Raw genomic sequence first — 18,141 nt, 5'->3', positions numbered from 1 at the left:
CGAAACTCCAACGCATCCGTCACCGCCGGGCGTCTCTGATTGGCTACGCGCTTCTCATAGCAACCCTCCTTCCGGCCAATCAGGAGTTTCTTCTCGTAACCTCACCTCAACCGGTGGAAGGAGCTGATGCGTGCGCCGCTCTTCGTTCACCATGGCAACCGGGCAGGCAGCAGTTGATAGCAAACTCCCACCTGAATCCCAGGAAAAGCCAGGTCCAATTCCTCGTGCACCTGATATCACCTGTTTTGCAGCCTTTCTCGTTTTGATTTATTTCCTTCCTTTATGCCTCGCTTTTCACTCCAAGGGGGGGACCCAAAGGAGCTTGCATGGTTTTCTTCTCCATTTTATCTAGGGTTGACATGTCCAATTCAAGAAATATCTGGGGACTTTGGGGGTGGAGCCAGGAGACTTTGGGGGTGGAGCCAGGAGACACTGGCGGCGGAGCTAGGGGCAAGGGTGTGACAAGCATAACTGAATTCCAAAAGGAGTTCTGGCCATCACATTTAAAGGGACGGCACACCTTTTAAATGCTTTGCCTCCATTGGAAATAAAGAAGTATAGGGGCACCTTCCTTGGGGGCTCATAGTGTTGGAGCCCCTAGTCCAATCTTTTTGAAATTTGGAGAATATTTTGGGGAGAGGCACTGGATGCTATGCTGAAAATTTGGTGCCTCTAACTCAAAAGGTATCCGAATCCCAGATACCCGCAGATCAATTCTCCATTATACCTTTTGGGAATCGATCTCCATAGGCCAAGGGTGGCCAACGGTAGCTCCCCAGATTTTTTTTTTGCCTACAACTCCCATCAGCCCCAGCCATCAGCCATGCTGGCTGGGGCTGATGGGAGTTGTAGGCAAAAAACATCTGGAGAGCTACCGTTGGCCACCCCTGCCATAGGGAATCATGGAGTGCCCAGCAGACATTTCTCTCACCCTCCCACCCCCGCTTTCTGATTACCTTGAAGTGGGGGGAGGGCCTTCAAAGTAGGGGAACTCCTGCCCCCACTTGGGGATTGGCAACCCTAATTTTATCTTCACAACAACCCTGTGAGGGAGAACAAAGTTGGAGCCCAGTGGCACCTTTAAGACCAACAAAATTTAAGTCTAGGGATAAGCTTTCGTGTTCATGCCCATGAAAGCCTATCCCCAGAGTTAGACCCAAGTGGGCAACCAGGTTGGTGTGAAGCAATAGAACAAAGTTGGAGGCCAATAGCACCTTTAAGACCAACAAAGTTTCACTGAGAATGTAAGTTTTTGTGTGCTAAAAGCACACTTCATCAGACAATGAAATGGGGTACAGTCAGCAGTGCTACGTATAGCTTATGGGTCGTGGTTAAGCATGCAAAGTAGTACTAGTTTGCAATCTTAACCACTGCCCACCAGCAATATGGAACTCTGCTCACTGTACCCCATTTCATTGTTTGATGAAGTGCGCTTTTAGCACAGGAAAGTTTACATTCCAGGTTAAAATGGATAAAAGGAAGTACTTCTTCACCCAAAGGGTGATTAACGTGTGGAATTCACTGCCACAGGAGGTGGTGGCGGCCACAAGCATGGCCACCTTCAAGAGGGGGTTAGATAAAAATATGGAGCAGAGGTCCATCAGTGGCTATTAGCCACAGTGTGTGTGTATATATAAAATTTTTTGCCACTGTGTGACACAGAGTGTTGGACTGGATGGGCCGTTGGCCTGATCCAACATGGCTTCTCTTATGTTCTTATTCTCAATAAAGCTCTGTTGGTTTTTAAGGTGTTACTGGACTCCAACTTTGTTTATCCCGAGAATTAAGCTTTGTTGGTCTTAAAGGTGCCCCTGGATTCAAACTCTGTTCTGTTGCTTCAGACTAACATGGCTACCCACCTTAGGGTTGCCAGCCTCCAGGTGGGGCCTGAAGATCTCCCGCTTTTTCAACTGATCACCTGCTGGCAGAGATCAGCTTCCCTGGAGAAAACGGCTGCTTTGAAGGGTGGACTTTATGGCATTGTACCATGCTGAGCCCCCTCCCCTCCCCAAGCTCCACCCTCTCCTGGACCTGCCCCCAAAGTCTCCAGATAGTGTTTAGCACAGACCTGGCAACCCTAACCCACCTGAATCTATCAACCATTACATGTTTCAATGTATCTGAAGAAGTGTGCATGCACCCAAAAGCTTATACCAGGGGTGGCCAAACTGTGGTTTGGGAACCACATGTGGCTCTTTCACACATGTTGTGTGGCTCTCAAAGTCCCCACCACCCCATCAGCTGGCATTTGGAGAAGGCATTTGTCTCTTTAAATCACCTCGCCAAGCCAGCTGGTGGCTTGGAAAATGCATTCAAAGTTAAAGTTGCTTTCTTTCTCCCTCTCCCTCTCTGACATTTACTCTATGTGGCTCTTACATTCAGCTAGTTTGGCCACCCCTGGCTTCTTCCTTGAATAAAACTTTGTTGGTCTTAAAGTTGCCATAAGACTCAAACTTTGTTCAGTGTGTGACTGGCCAGAGGTCACTCAGCAACAGGGCTCGTTTTGTAGAAAGGTGGTGAAGCTCATTAGCATATGTCGCCGACCCCCCCCCCAGCCAAAAGCAACTCAATGCAAGAAAAGAGCCTCGGGCAAGTGAGGCCTGCTTGGGCTGGCTAGAGATCCAGCCAGCCCAAGCAGGCCTCGCTCTTCTGGGGCTCCCCCCAGTCAAAAGGCCAGGAAGCCTCCTGTTGGCCAAAATCACATAAGAAGTGGAGAAAGGATGGAGCGGGCTTCTCCAGGGGTTCATGAGGGCTGCTGGGGGTGTGGCAGAGCCCCTGGCTGGCTGTTTGCTCTCCTAATCCAGGGATTGTTATGCAGCTGCACCTACTATTCAATGGACAAGGTAGGTGGGAGGAAGAGGGGGAACCCTCAGAAAGGTTCAGGAGCTGCTCAGCAAGCTTCTGTGGTACAAGTAGGGATCTGAACCTGAGTTTCCAAGATCCTAGTCTGGCATTTTACCTTCTGCACCCCACTGTTCCTGGGGTGCTTGGGTGGGTAGGCTTTGCATGGAATAAAAGGTCGCTTTGCCAGTTTGATTTCATCGATGATGTGTGCTAATGAGCAGGGTTGATAGCTCTGGGTTGGGAAATTCCTGGGGACTTGGGGAGCAGACCCTGGGAAAGGTGGCTTTGGGCGAGGGGTTCTCAGTAGAGTATGATGATGCCAGAGAATCCACCTTCCGGAGCAGCCATTTTCTCCAGGGGAACTGATCTCTGTCATCTGGAGACTGGTTGTAATTCTGGGAGCCCTCCGGTCACCACCTGGAAGTTGGCACGACTGCTTACAGGAGGTAAAGACGTTATAGTGGACCCAGGGGTTGTTTTGTAGAAAAATAGGTGGCGGAGCTTATTAGCATAACTCATTAGCATATGCTGGCCCCTCCTCCACCAGCCAAAAGCAACCTGAAGCAAGAAAGGAGAGCCCCGAGTGAACGAGGCTCCAGAGATCCAGCCAGCCCAAGCAGGCCTTGCTCACCTGGGGCTCTCCTTGGCCACCCCCCTCCCCCACAGTTAAAAGGCCAGCAAGAATTCCACCACCCAAAATCACATAAGTGGAAAAAGGGCAGTGTGGGCTTCTCCAGGGGTTAATGAGGGCTGCTGGGGGCGTGGCAAAGCCCCTGGTGGCTGGCTGGCTGGCTGCCTGCTCTCCTAATCCAGGGATTGTTATGCAGCTGCACCTACTATTCAATGGACAAGGTAGGTAGGTGGGGGGGAGGAGGAGGAGGGGGAACCCTCAGAAAGCTCCAGGAGTTGTGCTCCTGTAAGCTCCTGCTGAATTCAAGGCCTGAGTGTACCTATATTTAAAATACTGTAGTCAAAATAACTGAGATTGTTAAAGATAAATGCCATTACTCTGGGAGGAGAATCAGGTTCCATACCACAGAACCCAGCAAGGTTCCATGCCCTAGAATCCACCCTCAAAAGTAGCTATTTTCTCCAGGGGAACTGATCTCTATTGTCTGGAGATCTGCGGTAATAGCAGGAGAACTCCCCACCTGGAGGTTGGCATCTTTAACTCCACCCCCAAATGTCCAGCAGATTCCCAATTGGGAGCTGGCAACATTGTGGTCACAAGGCAGGAGGCTCTGGTGAATTTTGGGTTCTCAGGGGATAGAATGCAGATCATGCTGGAGGGATAGGGGAAATACAATCTCCTTACCAGTTATACTCAGCCTTCCATCCTTCCGGATGGATTTTACATAGAGTGCATTTTGTAGTTCTAGATTGTAACATGGAGGCTATGATGTATTTTTATACCTTTAAGAATTACCTGTAATAACTGAATGCACCTGCTAGGAAGTATTTTAGTGGAAGGAGCTTGGATTTGGGTGCAAGATCTGTGAATTGAAATTTAATTGTGAAGAAGAAGATGAAGATATTGGATTTATATCCCGCCCTCCACTCTGAAGAGTCTCAGAGCAGCTCACAATTTTCTTTACCTTCTTCCCCCACAACAGACACCCTGTGAGGTGGGTGGGGCTGGAGAAGGCTCTCACAGCAGCTGCCCTTTCAAGGACAACTCCTGCAAGAGCTATGGCTGACCCAAGGCCATTCTAGCAGCTGTAAGTGGAGGAGTGGGGAATCCAACCTGGTTCTCCCAGATAAGAGTCCGCACACTTAACCACTACACCAAACTGGCTCTCCAGTGTGCCAAAATTGTGGAATCTTGCCATGCTTTGATATTGTTGGGAAAGGTATGTAATATTTGAAGATGTATTTTTAAGGGATTTTTTGAAATATTATATTAGGTTAATATTTTTATCTTTAACACAGCTAGTTAAAGCTTTTTATCAAAACGGGGGAAGATAAAAGCACTACCTCGTTGCTTTGTGTGCTGTGTTCCTGAGATTACTATACAAGATTTCTGAACATTGTGGAATTTTACCACCACCTCAGGAACTGGACCGGGGACTTCTGTTCAAGTTGAAGGCCTTTTCTTGTGTATTCCAGGATTGGACTTTATATATGATTATTCATGTCCTTCTGTTGCACATCTAATGGTGTTGTTGTCAGGGTATGACTTGTGATAAATATTTTGTACGAGAGTGGTAAGAATATATTGACAATTTATATTATTAGTATTAAGTTTTCTCTTTTTTTGTGAGGCTGGTTGTCATGGAACCCTGCTGGGGTTTTTTTCTTCTACCCACCTGGCGATTGGCATAGGCTTGCCAATCCCCAGGTCCCAGCGGGAGTTCTTCCGCTTTCCCAGGCTGCTTCCCGCTCCCCGTCAGCTGTATGAAAGAGGCCTGGTATAAAAACTAGAAATCAGTGACAAAAAAAATTGTGTTCTATATAGGGTTGCCAATCCCCAGGTGGGGGCAGGGGGTCCCCCGGTTTGGAGACCCTCCCCCCGCTTCAGGGTCGTCAGACAGCGGGGGGAGGGGAGGGAAATGTCTGCTGGGAACTCCATTATTCCCTATGGAGATTTATTCCCATAGAAAATCATGGAGAATTGATCTGCAGGTATCTGGGGCTCTGAGGGGGCTGTTTTTTGGGGTAGAGGCACCAAATTTTCAGTATAGCATCTAGTGCCTCTCCCCAAAATACCCCTGAAGTTTCAAAAGGATTGCACCAGGGGGTCCAATTCTGTGAGCCCCAAAAGAAGGTGCCCCTATCCATTATTTCCTATGGAAGGAAGGAATTGAAAAGGTGTGCTGTCCCTTTAAATGTGATGGCCAGAACTCCCTTTGGAGTTCAGTTATGCTTGTCAAAGCCTTGATTTTGGCTCAACCCCTAATGTCTCCTGGCTCCACCCCCAAAGTCCCCAGATATTTCTTGGACTTGGCAACCCGAGAAAGGAGGGGATCTCAAGGGGGTGGAGCTAGACGTCCCAATCCCCAGGTCCCAGCAGGGGATCCCCCGGTTTTACAGGCTTCCCCCCGCCCCCAGCCAGCTGGCTGGTGGGGGGAAGCCCCGCCCCCACAGCCACCATGTACATCTAGAGCTCCTGCAGGTTTAGAAACCTGCAAACAAGTCCCGTTTTAAAATGTGTGTGTGTGTTTCTTTTGTTTGTGTGCCTTTAAAGTTGAGCAGGAAGCAGGAAACAGGAACACTTCATGGGGAAGGGTCAGCAGCAGCTTCCATTTGTTTTGCTTTCATTTTCAGAGCAAGTAACCAGACCCAGTGTGTTTGTGTGTGTGTGTGAGAGAGAGAGAGAAAGAAAGAGACAGAGAGGAAGTGTTGCCAATCCCCAGGTGGGGACAGGGGATTCCCTGGTTTGGAGGCCCTCCCTCCACTTTAGAAAGCAGGGAGGTGGGGAAATGTGTACTGGGCACTCTATTATTCCCTATGGAGAATGATTCCCATAGGGAATAATGGAAAATTGATCTGCGGGTGTCTGGGGCTCTGTTCTTGGAGGTAGAGGCACCAAATTTGCAGCATAGCATCTGATGCCTTTCCTCAAAACACCCTCCAAGTTTCGAAAGGATTGGACTAGGGAGGCCAATTCTATGAGCCCCCAAAGAAGGTGCCCCTATCTTTCATTATTTCTAATGGAGGGAAGGCATTGAAAAAGTGTGTGGTCCCTTTCAATGTGATGGCCAGAACTCCCTTTGGAGTTCAATTGTACTTGTCCCAACCTTGCTCATGGCTCCACCCCCAATGTCTCCTGGCCCCACCCCCAAAGTCCCCAGATATTTCTTGAATTGGACTTGGCAACCCTAGGCGGAGCTCGGGGGGGGGTGGGGGAGGCAGGATTGACACTTTTGAGCTCTGGGATGAGAAATACCTGGAGATTTTGGGGGGTGGAGCCTGAGGGGGGCGGGGCTTGGGAAGGGGAGGGTTTTCAGTGGGATATAAGGCCTTAGAGTTTGCCTTTCAAAGCGGCCATTTTCTCTGAAGGATTTCTGTCACCTGGAGATGAGTTGTAATATTGGGAAATCTCCAGCCACCACCTGGAGTCTGGCAACCCTATATGTGTGATAAATGATCACCATTTTGAAACTAAGGTCAGGGTAGTCCCGCAAAAATAAGAAATGAACAGAACACCAGGCAGTTTCTATGTTTTAATTTACAATGTACATTTGCTTTTAAATAACAGAACATTCTCTTCAAGTGTTCTCTGTACTTTTCTCTCTCTCTTTTTTTTTTAAATACACAGAAATTACAATATTGAATATACAAATCTGATAAAATACTTAAAACATGGTGGGGGGGAACCCAGATCAGCAACCCCCCCAAAAAAATATTCTTGCCGTATTAACCTCCATCCCTCCCCAATTTTGGTTTTTCGCTAACCCTTCCCCTGCCCGTTTTAAAAAATATATAAAAGAGAATGAAAGCCATTTCTGGCAACAATATACACTGCATTTTTAAAAACGAAAGTCCCCATCTTCGGGGGTTGAGTTTTCTGGTTCTCCACAGTGTCGCCCTCTCCCTTAGTGACATAACCGGTGTGCCAATGGCGAACTCACGCCCACACAGATTCTAACACTCTTGTCTCTTCATGGGCACCTGACATTTTTTAAAAGAGAGAAACCAAAAGAAAGACAGACAGACCCCCTGCATTTTATTGTGGAGTACCTTTCACAAAGCCCATCAACAAAAGCATAAGTGGGGTCAGCTGCGCGAGGGAGTTATAATTGTGCCACTAGAGTGGCAGACAGAGAGACCCAAAGGCAGCAACTCTTATGCAACTCCTGTCCATGCTAGTGAGTTATGCACAGGAGAACTTCATAAGAGAAGCCATGTTGGATCAAGCCAATGGCCCATCCAGTCCAACACTCTGTTGTCACACAGTGGCCAAAAACCAGGTGCCATCAGAAGGTCCACCAGTGGGGCCAAAACTCTAGAAGTCCTCCCACTGTTGCTCCCCAAGCACCAAGAAGACAGAGCATCACTGCCCCAGACAGAGTGTTCCATCTACACCTTCTGGCTAATAGCCACTGATGGACCTCTGCTTTCCGGTGGATTGGGTCCTGTGTGAATCAGTGAGAGGTTGGTTGCCACTAATGGTACCAGGATTGGGGGGGGGGGGGGTCAGGCAGGACACCCCCAGTGAGCCCTTCGTTTGGAAAAGATGGAAAGTTCAAACCCAGAATTTTCTCACACTTCCTCTGAGCTTCTGGGATGTGCTGTGAAAAGCGAGGCATTTTGAGGACAGTGGTAGAAAAAAGTCCTAATAGCTGGACACAGGGTGACATCGCCAGGCATTTACCCGACTGGCATGAAGAGGAACAGGTTTTGTGCCAATTTTAAGACTCAGGCAAATGACTGACTGCCACATATGGTCTATTAGGAATTCCTGAAACCGTTACAAAAACATCTAAGGCCAGTTCTGTGTTGCTCCTAAGCCTGGTGACACGTGTAACCCTCCCCCCTCCCCCCCAAGCCTTATCAGTAAACATGGTTAGAATTAGGTGGGCAGCCATGTTGGTCTGAAGCAAAAGAACAACGTTTGAGTCCAATGGCACCTTTAAGACAAGTGGCCAAACTTGCTTAACATAAGAGCCACATAGAAAAAGCATCAGATGTTTGAAAGCAGGAAGGAAGGAAGGAAGGAAGGAAGGAAGGAAGGAAGGAAGGAAGGTGGGGAGGGAGAGGTAGAAAGAAAGCAACTTTAACTTTAAATGCATTCTCCAAACCTCTTAGCAAATTCTTACAGCAAAGGCAATCATAGCCCAAATGTTTTCTAACTGAACATCCAAAGGTGGGAGGAAGGAAGGAAGGAAGGAAGGAAGGAAGGAAGGAAGGAAGGAAGGAAGGAAGGAAGGAAGGAAGGAAGGGAGGGAGGGAGGGAGGGAGGGAGGGAGGGAGGGAGAGAGAGGTAGAAAGAAAGCAACTTTAACTTTAAATGCATTCTCCAAGCTGCTGGCTGGCTTGGCTTAGAGATGTGAATGAAAGAGACAAATGCCGTCTCCAAGCCGGCTGACAGAGTGGTGGGGGCTTCAGGAGCCACATAATATGTTGAAAGAGCCACATGCGGCTCCCAAGCCACAGTTTGGCCACCCTTGTTAAAGACCAACAAAGCTGAATTCTGGGCATGAGTTTTTGTGTGCATGGACACGCAGAATTAAACTTTGTTGGTCTTAAAGGTGCCGCTGGACTCGGACATTGTCCTGTGGTGAGAACTGCCACTGTATGGGAAGAAACAACGTTGGGTTCTTTACGTTTGCTTCACAATGGAGCAGCCCACCAGAGAGACTGGAGAACGTCACGGCCAGGGCTTTGGGGGTCTTGACATACCCACGAGGAGCATGGGGGGGACTCTGACAAGACACTCTTCACATTACACCAAAGTGCCCTTTTGAAGCGCTGCTCACCTTTAACACAGGGGTGGGGAACGTCCATCCCGAGGGCCGTTTATGGCCCTCGAGATCACTTGGTCTGGCCTTCAGGGAATTCTGGGTCAAGCCAAGCCACACGATGGACTTCCCGGGCCTCTGCTGGGCAGCGAGGATCATGGGGCGCAGCTAGCTACCACCAGTTCACTTTGCACTTGATTATCCTGGATGGTGTGGCCTAATATGCTCTTGAGTGTGTGACCCAATGTGCTAATATTAGGGGATGTGGTCTAATATGCTAATGAGTTCCTGCTGGGCTTTTTCTCCCAAAAAAAGGGTGTGTGTGCCAAATTAGGCTCTCCCCCCACATGACTTCAAATAGAAAAACAATTATTTGCATTAATTTTGCCAGCCTGAATTGTTCTCCCTCGGCGGAGCACTGTTTTTTAAGTTGATAATTTTGTATGGCCCGCTAATGATGTTATAAATATCCAAATGGCCCTTGGCAGAAAAAAGGTTCCCCACCCCTGCTTTAACATAAAGCCAAGATCGGGATCCGGGCATTTGGATTTGGAAGTGGGTCTCACTCCATGCCTCAAGTAGCGTGAGACAGAAGAGGCTGCAATCACACACACACACAACAACGCACTCTCAATGCACTTTCCAATATTTTACCGTGTGAACTGGCAAAATCCAGTTGGGAAGTGCATTATTTAGTGTGGGTGATCACAGCCAGAGAGAAATCCAGTTGTGCTTTTATGGCCAGCCCTTGACACAAAAACCCACCTGTGGTTGTTCCTGAAAGAGATTTACAAAGCTGGATTTGGTTTGAAGGACCCTCCACTAGGGTTGGCAGTCCCCTAGTGGAGATGGGGGGTCCCCTGCCACCAATCAGCTGGCTGCAGGGGGGGACTTACCTGGAAAAATGAGTGAGGACCAGTTGATATAGCAGTGACACGTCCACATCACTTATGACGTGACCCAGAAGTGACATCATCATGTCAGCAACACGATTGGAACAAAAACTCTATTATGGCAGAGGTCAAATTCACCATAGAGTTTTTTGCCCAAATGCCAGAACACTGCCCTGATGTCGCTGTGCGATGATGTCACTTTTGGGTCACGTCAGACATGACATAGACACATTGGTGCAATGTCAGCTGGGCTTCCCTCCTGTTCCTGTTCTCCCCCTGTCCCCTGCCGGTTGCCCGGAGGGATGTGGCAACCCTACCCTCCACAGATGTGGAGAAGGGCCGTGGCTCAGTGACAGAACTGCTGGGCATGCATAAGGTTCCCGGTTCAATCCCCAGTATCTCCAGTTCAAAGGACCTGACAGTAGGAACTGGGAAAGACCTCTGCCTGAGACCCTGGAGAGCCATAAAGTGGGGCTGAAGCTCAGTGGTAGAACACCTGCTTGGCATGCAGAAGGTTCCCAGTTCAATCCCTGGCATCTCCAGTTCAATGGACTTGGCAGTTGGGGATGGGAAAGACCTCAGCCTGAGACCCTGGAGAACCATGAAGTGGGGCTGTAGCTCAGTGGTAGAGCCTCTGCTTGGCATGCAGAAGGTTCCTGGTTCAATCACCGGCATCTCCAGTTCAAAGGACCCAGCCGTAGGGGATGGGAAAGACCTCAGCCTGAGACCCTGGAGAGCTGCTGCCAGACAATACTGACAGGGATGAACCAAGGGTTCTAATTCAGTATAAGACAGCATTCAAGATGGAGTTGTGGGTTTCCACTTTGAAGGGGGGATAGTGCTCAGGTCTCTGAAAGCAGCTTATAAATACTAACCCTCCAGCCGTATCTGCTGAGTTCTCTTGCTTTGCCTCAGTCCTTCAAGTCCACGAAATGGGAAGAGCAGCAGTCTAACACCCAGAATAAAATGGAGAAAGCAGCGTTGGGACTGTAGAAAGAAAGACGCACGTCTTGTCTAGGAATAGGGATGAGTAGGTGTGCCCAGAAAGGGGCACTTATGTTAATAGGGTTAGTTTAAATTAAGCACTTTGAAAAAGGCAGATCCGTCTCAGCTCAGCTAATCCAATACAGCCGCAGAACCTGTCTCAGACTGCCAAACTGTATCCGGAGTCAGTAATGGGGTGTTCTAGAGCAGGAGTCCCCAATCTTTTTGAACCTGGCATTTGGAATTCTGGCCGAGTCTGGTGGGAGGAGCCACAAGATGACTGCTACAGGAGGCGGAGCCAGCCACAAAATGGCCGCCACAGCCTCCCTTCAGTCACACGTTGAGGATCCTTGTGCTGTGGTGACAGCCACTGTCGAAGCAACGCTTTTAAAAACCTGCACAGTCCAACAGATCTCTAATGGCCAATCAGAAGCCTTGCTGGGCAAAAGCCCCACCCACTTCCTGAATTCACTTGGCGGGCACCAGGAAAGGTGTCGGTGGGCTCCGTAGCACCTATGGGCACCGTGCCGTGTGCCTCTGTTGTAGGGACCCTGTACAGTTACCGCTATGACCATCAGAGCCCACAATTCGAACCGGAGAATGACGACTCCCCCTTCCCCATTTCGCTGTGTCTTTTCATCCAAGGTGCCCTTCAAACCCTAGAGATGGAAGTGTTATGTGGGCACGCGTACACAGAAAAGCAAAAGGGGGCGTACCAGTCATGTACCCTGTCAACCGAACCCTGTCTGTGTAAGCACCCTTCTTTAAAGAGCACTGTCGCATTCTACAACAAACCGCAACGATCCTCGATTACTCTTCTAGTAGTAAAGATCCCACCCCACCGCCCCTCGCTGCATGAATGCACATGCTCCAAGTTCGTCGCTCTGTGTATATTAAGCGCAACATGGTATGCCTAGATAAGCGGGTGTTGAGGAATGTAGCCCAATCTCATTCCCCCCCCCCCTTTTTTTTTCTTTGAGCAGTATTCCCTCTAAGCTGAGTTAGTTGTGAGCTAGCTCACAATTTTTTAGCCTCCAGCTCACACTCAGCTCAGGAAAAAACGGCCTTAGAGCAAACTAGTATATGCAGCAGCTCACAACTTTAATGCCAATAGCTCCCAAAGTAGAATTTTTGCTCACAAGACTCCACAGCTTAGAGGGAACATTGTCTTTTGAGTATTCAAATGTGTTACAGACAGGGGTGGAATTCTAGCAGGAGCTCCTTTGCATATTAAGCCAACCCCCCCCCCCCCGATGTAGCCAATCCTCCAGGAGCTTACTAGGTTCCTTTTTGTAAACTCTTGGAGGATTGGCTACATCAGGGGTGTGTGGCCTAATATGCAAAGGAGCTTCTGCTAGAATTCCACCCCTGGTCACAGAGGTTGTGATAAATCTTAGGCTATAAGCCGTTTAGTACATCAGGGATTGTTTTTTATTCTGTGTCTGCAAAGCAAAGAATAGGTACTTTGAATCTTTTGTCCTTTTAAAATGGTTTCAATTTGTTTTCATACGTTCAAATAGAAAGCACCCCTCCACACGCACACACACACACACACACATTCATCCATACCCCAAATTCCTGTTTTGACCTCCTCCTGATTCCTGTAGCATAATGTAGAATGCAAGAAGTGAAACAACTTTTTAAAAACCAAGCTTCATGTCTGTTCCTTTCTGTTTCCAGCTGAAAGGTTGATAATGTCTTTCAAAAGAAAAGGCAGGGGTGAATTATCCCATGCCAAACACAGAGGACTCTCCTCGTCTTTCGCATCAATCTGGTTTGGGGGGAAATCCTAGTTGTTAAAAATACAAGTTTTAAGGAAAATTTGCTCAAGATTTGAGAAAACCCAATCATTAAAAATTCATTTACAAAAGGTTGAGTGTGGAATCGAATCCTTACGCCTGGATTTGCAACACTGCAGCCAGAGGTGGAATTGTAGCAGGCGCTCCTTTGCATATTAGGCCACACCCCACTGATGTAGCCAATCCTCCAAGAGCTTACAAAAAAGAGCCTTGGAATTCTAGCGGGAGCTCCTTTGCATATTAGGCCACACATCCCTGAGGTAGCCAATCCCCCAAGAGCTTACAAAAAAGAGCCTTGTAAGCTCTTGGAGGATTGGCTACCTCAGGGAGTATGGCCTAATATGCAAAGGAGCTCCTGCTGGAATTCCACCCCTGGCTGCAGCAATGTAAATTCTGGGCCCAGGCTTCTAACAAACCTCCACCATCACTACAGATGCCACAAAGCGACCATTCGTTCTGCATTTTGTAATAAATCACACCAATGGCGGCCACATGCACGGGCGTGGCTTATTTAGCACTATCCCTTGCAGTCTCCAAGATCTGGATTATTCAAGAATTTTAGATTTAGTTAGTTAGTTTCCAAGGAATAGGAGAATGCATTGAGGACGGCACACGGTTGGGGACATCCAGAGGCATATCAAGGGAGAACTGACAAAGAGCTAGTCGCTTGTTGGACCTCTGACAGCCTGGATCGGCTGTTTTCTAGCAACTTGTATATCATGCCTCCATTAATAACAGAAGAGAAGCCATTTTGGATCAGGCCAATGGCCCATCCAGTCCAACACTCTGTGTCATGCTGTGGCCAAAACCCAGGGGCCATCAGGAGTTCCATTTGTTGGGCCGCTGAGAGGGGTATCCTTTCTTTTAAAAACAAACAAACAAACAAACCCGAAACCCTTACTCAAAGCCCACAGAACCTGGTGGAAAATCTACTTTTATAGAGCCTTCTAACCTTCCAAGAGGATTGGCTCCATCAGGGGTGTGTGGCCTAATATGCAAAAGAGCTCCTGTTAAAATTCCACCCCTGCTCATTGCTGCTTTGAACCCAAGGGGTCCTGGTTTCTATAGACCCTACTTGGCACACCTGACATCGCACTGGCTGCTTGGCAACCAATCCCCAGGGACAAGAGACGCTGACTTCCCTTTTGGCATCAAGGCCTTCCTTTCATATCCCAGCTTTTCAGGTTGGTAGGAATGACAACAGAAGTCTTTTCTGACCTGGACCCAGGGGTGGAATTGTCCTGACGGAGGACAAACTCCGCATGGGAATGTTGGTCCCTGCAGGCAACTGTGCCTGTGTGACATTTGCCCAGCGGTGAAGTGGTCCAGGGCAGGGGTGGAATTCTAGCAGAAGCTCCTTTGCATATTAGGCCATAAACCCCTGATGTAGCCAATCCCCCAAGAGCTTACAAGGCTCTTTTTTGTAAGCTCTTGGAGGATTAGCTACATCGGGGGGGGGGGAGCCTAATATGCAAAGGAGCTCCTGCTAGAATTCCACCGCTGGGTCCAGGTCAACCTCAGCTTCGCTCAGCTTACAACCCACCACTTCAAATGCATTCCCTGAAGCCAGAGATTTCGGCTTGCCAGCCCCTGCAGGAATCAAAAACATGAAGATGGTCAGCTCCCTGCTTGGCAGGTGTCACGATATTCATGGACAATCAAAAGTCCTCTGCTCTGGGGCAGATGCTACACGCACCCTCTCCCCAGGGTACCAGCATCGGTCTGGGGCAAGGGTGGGGAACAGTGCCTCTCCAGATGTTTTTTGCCTACAACTCCCATCAGCCCCAGCCAGCATGGCCAATGGCTGGGGCTGATGGGCGTTGTAGGCAAAAAAAAATCTGGAGAGCCACTGTTCCCCATCCCTGGCTGGGGTGTTCCTGAGGGGGAGCTAAGTTGGTTCAATGGATTTTCTCAAGGCGGGGGCGGGGGGAAGAGCACATGTTTTCTGCCAGTACTGGAAACAGGATGAGTTGCCAGCCAGTTCCAAGCACTCAAAACCAGAGGACCTACAGATGTGGCCCTCTCCTTCTACTCCCCGCAGCCTTCAGTCCTTGAGCTCTTTAGCATGTTTTCGGAAGCATCAGCCTGCTAGCAGGCCAACTGTTTTAACAAACTGCTAAATCAGAACCCCGTGGCGCAGAGGGTTAAAGCTGCAGTACTGCAGTCCTAAGCTCTGCTCATGACCTGAGTTCGATCCCAGTGGAAGCTCGTTTCAGGTAGCCGGCTCGAGGTTGACTCGGCCTTCCATCCTTCCGAGGTGGGTAAAATGAGTCCCCAGCTTGCTGGGGGGAAAGCGTAGATGACTGGGGAAGGCAAGGGCAAACCACCCCGTAAAAAAGTCTGCCGTGAAAACATTGTGAAAGCAACGTCACCCCAGAGTCGGAAGCGACTGGTGCTTGCACAGGGGACCTTTCCTTTCCAAATCAGGGGTGGCCAAACTTGCTTAATGTAAGAGCCACATTGAATAAATGTGAGATGTTTGAGAGCCACCAGACATGAATGTCAGATATTCACAAGGAAGGAAAGGAAAATAGATGGGGAGGGAGAGAAAGGTGGAAAGAAAGCAACTTTAACTTTAAATGCATTCTCTGGCTGGCTCGATTTGGAGAAGTGATATAAAGAGACCAATGCCTTTTCCAAGACAGCTGATGAGGTGGTGGGAGCTTCAAGAGCCACACAGTAGGTGTGGAAGACCCACAGTTTGGCCACCCCTGTGCTAAATCATGGAGAAGTCTGTCAGTGGCTACTAGCCCTGGTGGCTGAGGGCAAACTCCACATTCAGAGATATTAAACCTTCTGAATCCCAGAGCCAGGAGGAAGGCCTGGCCATCTGTTGGAACTGTTTGGCTCCTGTGAGAAAGGATGATGAATGGACTATTGGCCTGATCCAGCAGGGCTTTTCTCGTGTTTTTATGATGCCTGAGCCTCTATGCCTTGTTAGTGGAACTGGTTTGCTATTGTGTGAGACAGGATGCTGAGCTAAATGGACCACTGATCTGATCCAGCAGGGTTCTTCTTATGTCCTCATTAGAGCACAGGATGTTGTGTCCCTGTGGTCCCGGGCCCTGATTTGACCACCTCTGCTCTAGAGGCAGCGATTTGGGACTGGAAAACGGGGTGTCCTCAAGAATACGCTACACGACGTGATGGCTTGATGGGAAGCCAGCACCTACAGGAATACCTTGCAGTGTATACAATTTGGGGTGGACATTTGGACGATACAAGCCAAAATTACCCAGGACAATTTTCTTTAAAGCTAGTGTTATGTGATGGGGAGTGTTTGTGTAAGGAACTGAAAAGCAGAGAGTTGATCTGCCCCTATTACTATTCGGCCAAGGATTCCCCAAACCGAATACAGCCAGTTCAGGATTCCCCAAACCGAATTCAGCCAGTTCGGGATTCCCCAAACCGAATTCAGCCAGTTCGGGATTCCCCAAACCGAATACAGGCCAGTTCGGGATTCCCCAAACCGAATACAGCCAGCCACGTACGGTGGCCTGTCACAGGTCCGTACAACTTTCTGGGTTGGTTCTGCCCCCTTTTCCTGCCTGCCTAGGGCTGCAAATAGGGGGAGCTGGGGAGCACCCCGTAATGCTCCCCGTTTACACTTGTCTAGAGGGTCAGGCACAGTGCACCACTTCACATAGGCCTGCACTGGCATTGCCTAAGTGTGGCAGGAGTTCTACAGACAGAGGAATGTGAGAGGAAAGCCCACAGATTTCATGGATATTACAGGTAGCATTCGAATTTTGGGTTATAAGTTCACAGGTAAACATCGATTCCCTTCCCTGCTGTGCATAAATCCCCCCAGATAATATATATGTGTGTGTGTGTATGTGCATGTATATATTTATATATATTTAATCTTCATTCCCCCCTGGGGTAACAAAAAAAAAGGACAGAGGGAGGTCCTAGCCGGTTACCTTCGCTATCAGAGCGGACCCCTGAGCCCACCAGCAATTTGCAACAGCATTTCCTCCACCCTTCCCTTCTTGCTACTTTTTCTCATTTTTTGCTATTTTAAAAAAAGGTCCCTAGTTTCCAAAAACAGGAGAACGGGAAACAAAAAAAAATTCCACTGACCGGCCTCGAACACAACACCCCCCTTCCCAAAAGTGATGCGAAAGGAGGGGGAGAGAGATCGGAGGGGGGGGGGGGAACCCCCAGCAAGCCTCCGGCTTCCGCGCAAGCCGTCCGGCATCTGCCAACCACCTCGGTGGCCCTAACCGAGTGCCCAGCTTCGGACCCGGCTGGGTTCACCGCACCGCCTTGTGCTTCCCGCCACAACAGCCGCAGTGCTCGCCGCACCAGTGACAGGCGTGGAGGGGTAAGTAGCAGCACATGCAAGGGACCACGAGGGGACAGCGTGACCAAGGCCATCCAGCGGATGCAGAAGTGAGGGTGGCCGGTGTCGCAGGAGCAAGGGTCTGAATACTCGCCTTCCGAGTCCGACATGCAGTGGTAGAGCATGCTCTCGGCGCACCACATACAGGTGAATTGGTAGACGCAGCGGCCGATGGGATCAGGCGCGTCCTGGCACTGCCCGCGCCCGTTTTCTTCGTTGTTAAAGACGTCCTGGCAGTAGACGCAGCGCGAGGGCACCGTGTCTTCCTCCACCCCCCCAGCCCCCTGTGGCTGCTGCTGGTCCTTCAGGGATTTGTGTTTGGGGGGCGACGGGGCACCGTGGATGCGGCAGGAGGGAGAGGCCTTGGGGTCCTTGAGCCGCCCTTCGGCGCCAGGCGGCAGGCAATACTCTTTCTCCCGCGGGGACTTGCTGCCGCTTCCCCCGGCCTTCTCGAAGTGCACGCACATGTCGATCTTGTCCGGGTCGGGCTGGCGCTTCTGAACCACAGCCCGCCGGTAATCTTCGTACCCTTTGGTGATCCACAGATCTTTGCAGGGGGTGATGTTCTCCAGATCCTCTTCGTCGGGGAGGGTCAGCTGCTGCAAGAGCTGCGGCTGAGCCTGCAAAACGAGGCGGGGTGGTGGTGGTCGGTGAGAACAGAAATGATACGCTTGCTTGTTTTGCACAAGCGAAGTACAACTTGAACCCAGGGGTTCGATCAATGGTGCGGCCTCATTTGGAGGACTGTGCGCAATTCTGGTCACCGCACCTCAAAAAAGATACAGCATTGGAAAAGTGCAGAAAAGGGCAACTAGAATGATTAAAGGGATGGAACGCTTTCCGATGAAGAAGAAGAATTGCAGATTTATACCCCA

At 49.5% G+C, this 18,141-nt stretch overlaps 1 pseudogene; it reads right to left on the bottom strand.

Annotated features, from left to right (window-relative positions):
* Nucleotides 1-17,177: 17,177 nt before the first annotated feature.
* LOC132585883 (sprouty-related, EVH1 domain-containing protein 1-like) overlaps nt 17,178-18,141 on the bottom strand; it is a 1,959-nt pseudogene continuing 995 nt past the window's right edge.

Source organism: Heteronotia binoei, chromosome 17 (assembly GCF_032191835.1).
Source record: "Heteronotia binoei isolate CCM8104 ecotype False Entrance Well chromosome 17, APGP_CSIRO_Hbin_v1, whole genome shotgun sequence".
NCBI lineage: Eukaryota > Metazoa > Chordata > Lepidosauria > Squamata > Gekkonidae > Heteronotia > Heteronotia binoei.
The sequence above is the reverse complement of the archived record's forward strand: the minus strand, read 5'-3'. Positions and strand labels throughout refer to the sequence as shown.